Here is an 8,298-nt window from a genome sequence, read left to right as displayed (position 1 = left end):
CATTTTTATATCTTCTCTTTTTCTTTTTAGAGTAGATTCAATGATCTACCCATTTATCCTATTATTTATTTTTTTCTTCAGCGTAGATTAAATGATCTACTGCATATCTATATTCTCTTTTTTTTCCTTTTTTTTAAACAAAAACTCTGAATCAAATCTCCTTGTTCAGTTTTTTTCCTGACCATTAACAATTAACAACTTGTAACCAACCATCATAAGCAATGACAATATCCATAACTCATTAAACAACCAAAAACCTCCCATCCCACCTCTTGGGAATGTGGGCATCATTTTCTTAAAATTACTTCCTGCTTTCTGGGGGGTGAAGACATCTTTAGGGAATCCTGAAAAGAAATTTTGTGGTTAATTGTCAAGTCCTGTATCATTTGTCCATTCGTTGCATAATGAGAAAGTGCAGGGCTTGTTTCAAGTCCTTGTTCAAGTAGTCTGTCAGGCTGGATCATCTCAGCTAGCCATCTCAAAATTGTCCTGAGCAGTTTGAAGTCCAATGTCGATCGTTCTGTCTCTCAGAACCATGATTGTTCTACCCTAGAAGACAATATCTTCACAGCCATTTCTCCCCACCATTTGACTTGCCAAATTTTTCCAAACTGACCTTTGTTGATGCTTTCTTGTAACACAACGGTCCTGGCAATTCTTCTCTGAACAAGCAGCAGTAAACCTTTCATCCCAGGTAGCAGCCATCACTGCAGTCACCAACACGATGAGAAGCAGCCAGCATCTTGGAGCAGCAGATGCTGCCTCCATGGTCCCTCGGCCACCTTTTGTGGCTTGGCCACGGCCAAAGCTTCTCCTTAGCGAGCCTCCTAGGCGGGCCTCAAACTCCAGATCCTCCTGCCTCTGCCTCCGTTAGCAAATCCTATGGGAATGTACCACCACAACCAGGTTTCATATTCACATCTGAAGTTTTGGAGGTAGGAATTACAGAAGAATGAGAACAAATGTGCCATTTGACTTTCTGGGTCTGGGTTAATTCACTTAATATATTTTCTAGCTCCATCTCTTTGCCTCTAGATATCATTTTCTTTACTGATGAATAGTATTCCACAGTGTATATGTACTGCATTCTCATTACCCATTCATTAGTTGAAAACTACGTAGGTTATTTCCTTTTCCTAGTCTATGTGAACAGAGTGGCAATGAACAAGACTAAACAAGTATCTGGAGTAGGTATATCAAGAACTGTGGACACATGCCAAAGAACTGCATGGCTTGCTCATAAGGTATGTGTTTGCCTGCATGTGTTCACACTACATGCATGTCATGCCCACGGAGATCAGAAGAGGTGTCAGATCTTCTGGAACTGGAGTTAAAGAATGGTGTTGTGAATCTCTAGGTAGGTTATGGGAATTGAACACTGCAGGGAGTATAGAAGCATCATGTAGCCTCTGTCTACACAACCAAGCTCCTGGTTGTGTCCACCAAAAATATCTCAATCATGGCCTATTGTCCCCTGGGATAAAAAATGAACCTCAGCTGACAAGCACAGGGTTAAGATGCCCTTTTAAGGTTTTGCGTGATTAATAACATGAAGTCCAGTCCTTTTAGAATCTAGTTCCATGACAACATTACAAAATAGTTTGGATAAACATGATGACATACACCTGTTGTTACAACACTTGGGAGGCTGAGGCAGAAGCAGGGTCAATTCTAAGACAGCCTCAGCAGCTTGGGGAAACCATGTCAGAAAGGAAGGAAGGAAGGAAGAAAGGAAGGAAGGAAGGAAGGAAGGAAGGAAGGAAGGAAGGAAGGAAGGAAGGAAGAAGAAAGGGGCTTGGCACCGGTGATCCATGCCTTACATAACACCCAGTAATCAGAAGGTAGAGGAAAGTGGATCTTTGTGTGTTTGAAGCATGCCTAGTCTACAGAGTGAGTTCCAAGACAGCCAGGGTTACACACAGAGACCTTGTCTCAAAAAAGGTAAAGAAAGAAAATTAGTTATACGTTCTATCTGAAAGTTTGACAAGGACTTTCAAAATATAGTACAATTTATACAGACATAGAAATATAAGAGTGAAACATTTGATAAATCTCCTTTAGGGGTGACAAGGTTTTTTTTCTTTTATTTATTTTTTATTGTTTCTGGAATTCACTAGTTAGGAATCTGAGCAGAATGAGTGAAGGTCAGTGAGAGATTCTGCCTCAAAAATTAAAATAAGTTGAAAATCTGGTAAATAGAAAAACTACATTAAGCAGAAAAGCAGCCAGGTATGCTGGCATTTGCAGGTGGGGTATAGCCCAATCATTGAGAAACAGATTGAATCATCAACAGGAATGAACCTACTTTGTCTTTGCTATAAGATGGCTTTCAAGCCTAAGATGGAGGCAGCCTGGTTCATTAGCTGGGGAGATGGTTCAGCACTTAATAGCCCTTGCCATTCTTGCAGAGATGTAGCATTCCCTTACCAGCACATAAATGGCAGCTCCTAAGGGCCTAAACGTCCAGTCCAGGTGATAGGATGCCCTCTTCTGGCCTCTCTGTGAACTGCATGCCTCTGTTACAATTAGGTGCCTGCAGGGGAAACATTCAAACACATGAAACAAAACAGATAGTTTTAAACATACAGAAAACTTAAAAAATAATTAGCACATATATGTTTATATGATGACTGGTTTACCTGAGTGTTTATTAGAGCACTGTGTATGTGCCTGATACCCACAGTAACCAGAAGACCTTGTCAGATCCCCAGGGACTAGAGTTACAGACAGCTATGAGTCACAATGTGAATGCTGGACATAGAACCTCAAACTTTTGGATGAGCAGCCAGAGCTCTTAACCACTAAGCCATCTTCCCAGAGTGCACCCATTCACCACATTACTATTTTTTTTATTTATTTATGTATTTATTTTTGTTTATTTAGACAGAGTTTCTCTGTGTTGTCTTGGCTGTTCTGGACTCACTCTGCAGACCAGGCTGTCCTAGAACACAAAGATCTGTCTGCCTCTGCCTCTTGAGTGCTGGGATTAAAGGCATGCAGCACCACTGCCCAGCCACACATTATTTTAAATTAATTATTTAGACAAGCTTTTGTGTGTGCCAGGCTAGCCTCTAACTCACTGGGGGTCATTTGAAACCTCTGATCCTCCATGACTCTACCACCTACTCATTTCCGTGTCATATATACTGCGTGACCCATGACCCTGTGGTTGTGTAAGCACATGGCACAGCCACGTGATCTATGAGCATGCATGGAATAGCCGCATGGGCCTGTGTGCACAGATGGGACTTAGCTTTTAAAAGACAGGCCCCATGTTCTCTGCCCCCTTCACACACGATTCCTTTCAGCAGGCCTGATCACATCTATCCTTTTTTCCTCATCTTAATAAAAACTCTTGTTAGTGGATTCTGTCGTGTTTCCTGACTTTTCCTTGCTGGGTAAGAGGGCACTAAAAACCATCAGGAGGAGTCTCAAGCTCCTTCCCTTCCCACTCCCTAACAGATGTAATGGCAGCCTGAGTCTTTGCCCCTCCTCCAAGCATCCCTCTCCAAGAGAAGGCAATGGGGATATTGTGAGATTTCTCGCTGACCTTGAAAGCAAAGAAAGACACCTCCTCGTCCAGGAGAAAGACCCTCATGGGCTCCAATGTTCTCCTTCCCCTCCTCTCTGATTTATCTATTTCTACCCTAACAGCCAGGAAGTGAGTAAGGGATAAACAAAGCCTGTGAATTCAGGGCCTTTGAGCCAAGGCTGGGCACCTCAGCAGGCCCTTGGTCATAAGGGGAGCCTCAGCTGGGAAAGAATACTGGGGGTTGGAATTGTAGGGAATGGAGGCGGAAAACTCCACACTGATGGAGGCTTTTAAATGTCAGTTGAGGGGCTGCTGGTGTGCCTTCGCATGTCTGAGAACCTGGGTTCCATCCCCAGTTCCTCATAAAATAAGCCATTTTTAACCACTCCTGCCTTGGGATTTCAGTGCCTTTACTCTTTTACTTTCTACCGAGGATCTGGTTTCAAAAGGATACTCCTGATTGAGACATCCCTAAGGAAAACAAATTAAGGAAATATTATAGAGAAGCCTGTTTTAAACAGGAGGTCCTTTCTGTTGTGATTCTGATGGGTGAATTCCTAGGCTTTTGCTGGTGCTGGAGACAATGCCCTGCCCAAGGCCTAGAGATAGTAAACAACTGCTTGGGCTACTGCCTTTCACATATAAAAAACCGGAAGCTAACTCATCCTCCATCCCAACCCCTCAGGAGTATTTCCCTACCCTAATCTCCCTGGGGCCAGTTACTAGGTAAGTCTGGCCTTGCCCACTGAAGCCACTCAAATTAGCCAGTCATTAACCTGAGCACCTATCTTAACCCCCTTCTTACCTATAGATATCACAACAAAGGGGCTTTTCTACAACCCTGTAACCCATGCCTTCTTCATATCAATCCCCACCCTGCCCACCCTAGTGGGAATCTGACACCCCCACACAGACATACATGCAGGCAGAACACAAATGCACATGAAATAAAAATAAATGAAAATTTAAAAAAAGTATTGTCATCTCCTGAACTATCAGTCTCACTGTACCCCCTAAATAAAAGACTACCCTAACGCAGGATGTGTGTCTGTAATTCCAGCAGTTTAAAGTTGGAGGCAGGAAGATCAGGATTTTGAAGACACCTTAGTTTCCACAGAGAGTTCCAGACAAGCATGAACTACAGGAGACCCTGTCTCAGGTGACAAAACAAACAAACAAACAAACGTGGCTTGATCTGGGACTGGGAGGCTTGGACCAAACCTAGGACCTTACACATGCTAAGCATTCTTCCAAACTTGGCTGGCTATTTTTAGTTCAGTAAAATCATGAAGCAAATGAAAAGACAAGAGGGAAGTCCTATTCCTTCTGTATTTCTGGCCAGTGGAATCGTCCAAAAAAAATTTTAATGTTACTCACTTCTGCACAAGGAATGAAAACATGCATGCAGGGATAAAGGGAGACAGATATAGAGGTGGAGGTGGAGGCCCAGGAGGATAGACACATGACAGAGAGAGACAGAGAGGGAGAGAAAGAGGCAGAGAGATAGAGAGAGAGAAAGGGAGAGATGGGATGGGATCAGAGAGAGAGGGAGAGAGCAAATGAAAATCTGCGTGTGGGGTTTTAGGTGTTTTTGTGTTTGTTGTTATTTTTTTCCATGCAGGCTGGTGGACAGACACATTCTGTCTGTGGACACTTGTTTCTCTTCCATGGATCTGGGCCCAGGGAGGGAATTTTGTGTGAGGATGCCTGGAATAGGGGTGGTTGTGTGCTGCAGGAATCCTGGTGTTTGTGTTAAGAGTCCCTCAGCTTCTATGTTGCCTGTCCTAGGTCCACTTGAATCTCTTGAAGAGCTGAGTGAGTCCTGTGTGTGCCTAGGCCCTGCCACAGGGAGGTGGGTGTCCACAGAGGATACAGAGAGTTCCATTCCTTACAGTGTCTTGGGGATGTTAGAGAATGGAAGGAGACGTTTCCCGATGGTGCCTGGTAATTGGTATAGGGTAGGGTCGGGTAGGAGGAGATGAGGGGTGGGAGATGGAGGACTTTGCAGAGGAGAGGGATTGTGACAGAGCTGGAGGTAGGTCAGAATGGTTGCCTGGTGTTGCCTAGAAGACGGGTAAGGTGGGGTCTGCGGCCAGTTGTTGGTAGACTACAGGACAGGTGGGTGCAATGTTTCTTCTTTTGATGTGTGCTTGTCTCTAGCTCAGGGACCTGGACGGCCTGCCTGTTGAGGGGAGGTTGTGGATGTCCCCGGCGCCTAGTGATCCATGCTTCAGGTGATGTGGGGCAGCATCCACCTGAATGCACTTCACCAAGGAGGCCAAGGTTTTGGAAGGAAGCCCTTCTCCTCTCCCATCTCAATATCAGACCATGGGACCATGGAACATGGGACTCAGGCCCACGACCCTGGAGTGGTGACCAGTACACACAGCTGCCTGCCCTTTTCCCTTGTGTCCATCCCGGAGCGGCCTTCTGCCAGGTGGGAAGCCCGTGCTGGGCCTAGGATTCCATTGAGTTGGGTGGATTCTTGTAGACAGCTGCTGGATCTCTGAAAGCTGCGGTGTGTGTGTGTGTGTGTGTGTGTGTGTGTACTCCAGGGATTACTGTGCCCCAGTACTGTGAGAAGACATAAACAGTGACTCAGAGGCACAGTATGTAACAGTTATGGTGGTCAGCTCTGGGATGTAGGGGAAGCACGGTTTGGCATGTAGGGGAAGCCTTACAGGGCTCCATCGTTCAGCTCCAGCTCAGGTGAGCACAAGTTTTGGAGTGTTGCATCCTGCCTGTGTTTTGGGGCTCAGGGCCGAGCCGGGCCATGGTGGATGAGAGCATTGTGTAGGAACCATCGGGAAGGTGGCAGGCAGGACCGTCCTTTGAAGTGGCCTGCCAGGCAGGTCTAGGAGGTCAGGGCCTCCACCCCCAACCCAAGCACTAGGAAGCTCCCTTGTTAGCCTCATCAAATGTCTCCAGGAAGCTTTGTAGAGAGGAAGATTTGGAAGAGCATAGACAGGCTTGTCTCCAGGTGGCAGGGAGAGTGATTTTCTTCTAGGCTCCATCATGGAAGATGTCAGGAGTGTGGAGGTGGGCCTGTGTAGACTTTCAGTGCTCATTGAAGCAAGGCTTCCTGTTGGGGAGTGCAAAGCATTTCCCGACTGAACAAGGCCTGGCTACCCTGGAGACCAGGATTAGAGTGTACATATGAAGGAGGGATAGAGAAAGACAGAGATAGAGGTGTAATTGGAGGTAGAGGAGGATAGAGAAATGGTTGGGGGGACAGGGAGCCAGAGGGTAGCTGAGAAATTGAAAATCTGCATGTGGGATGTTGGGTGTTTTCGAGTTTGTTAGTGTTTTACTATGCAGGTTGGTGGGCAGACCCATTCTGTCTGTGGACACTTGTTTCTCTTCCATGGATCTGGGCCCCTGGAGGGAATTTTGTGTGAGGATGCCTGGAATAGGGGTGGTTGTGTGCTGCAGGAATCCTGGTGTTTGTGTTAAGAGTCCCTCAGCTTCTATGTTGCCTGTCCTAGGTCCACTTGAATCTCTTGAAGAGCTGAGTGTGTCCTGTGTGTGCCTAGCCCTGCCACAGGGAAGTGGGTGTCCACAGAGGATACAGAGAGTTCCATGCCTTACAGGGTCTTGGGGATGTTAGAGAATGGAAAGAGACGTTTCCTGATGGAGCCTGGTAATTGGTATAGGGTAGGATCAGGAGGGAGGAGATGAGGGGTGGGAGTTGGAGGACTTTGCAGAGGAGAAGGATTTTGACAGAGCTGGAGGTAGGTCAGAATGGTTGCCTGGTGTTGCCTAGGAGATGGGTAAGGTGGGGTCTGCGGCCAGGTGTTGGTAGACTAGAGGGCAGGTGAGTGCAATGTTTCTTCTTTTGATGTGTGCTTGTCTCTAGCTCAGGGACCTGGACGGCCTGCCTGTTGAGGGGATGTTGTGGATGTCCCCGGCCCCTAGTGATCCCTGCTTTGGATGATATGGAGCAGCATCCACCTGAACACATTTCACCAAGGAGGCCAAGGTTTTGGAAGGAAGTCCTTCTCTCCCATCTCAATAACAGACCATCGGACCATGGGACACGTGACTCAGGCCCCAGACCCTGGAGTCCTGACCAGTGCACACAGCTGCCTGCCCTTTTCCCTTGTGTCTATCCCGTAGCGGCCTTCTGACAGGTGGGAAGCCCGTGATGGGCCTAGGGTCCCATTGAGTTGGGTGGAGTCTTGTAGACAGCTGCTGGATCTCTGAAAGCTGCTGTGTGTGTGTGTGTGTGTGTGTGTGTGTGTGTGTGTGTGTGTGTGTGTGTGTGTTAGGGGTGAGGGCCATTCTAGGGCAGGGATGCAGCTGTGAGAATACCCTGGTTTGGCTGCTAGGGGGCGACGCTCAGCCCCTGGTCCCCAAATCCTTGAGTATGTTTCTGAGGCTCCTCCCCTAGAGTCCAGATTGGCATGTGGTTTGTGTAGGATTCCCTTAGGGTCTGGTGTGGGCTCTCCAGTGCTTCTGCGCCCACATGCACACACTCCGCACTTGGGCCCCTTCATCACACCCTCCACCACCAGCCCCCTCTCCAGGTTCCACATGATACCCTCAGGCGGGGCATTCAGGAGCTGGCATGCGCCCAAAGCCGAGTGTCTCAGGGCAGTGCAGGGCATGCGCTAACCAACATCTGTCCACCGCACCCCCACCCGCTGCATACCCTGGGATCCCTAGCAGCAGCCCTAGAGCCTCATGTCTGTGCAGTCCAGGCCTACATGGTTGGCCTCCATCTTGGAACTAGACAGGAGAACTCTGGATGGTTTTGTTTTTTATTT

General features: G+C 47.2%; 1 protein-coding gene across 2 annotated transcripts in view; it reads left to right on the top strand.

The window, feature by feature from the left end:
• Window positions 1-5,613: 5,613 nt before the first annotated feature.
• LOC102917954 (interleukin-13 receptor subunit alpha-2-like) overlaps window positions 5,614-8,298 on the top strand; it is a 46,765-nt gene continuing 44,080 nt past the window's right edge. Inside the window, exon 1 of one of the 2 annotated variants that reach the window (XM_076562875.1) lies at window positions 5,614-5,650. The gene's annotated coding sequence lies outside the window, so the exon portion shown is untranslated. Of the gene's footprint in view, window positions 5,651-7,369; window positions 7,663-8,298 lie in introns of those variants that run through there. The other variant, XM_076562874.1, reaches the window with a different exon arrangement.

This window comes from Peromyscus maniculatus, chromosome X (assembly GCF_049852395.1).
Source record: "Peromyscus maniculatus bairdii isolate BWxNUB_F1_BW_parent chromosome X, HU_Pman_BW_mat_3.1, whole genome shotgun sequence".
Lineage (NCBI taxonomy): Eukaryota > Metazoa > Chordata > Mammalia > Rodentia > Cricetidae > Peromyscus > Peromyscus maniculatus.
The sequence above is the reverse complement of the archived record's forward strand: the minus strand, read 5'-3'. Positions and strand labels throughout refer to the sequence as shown.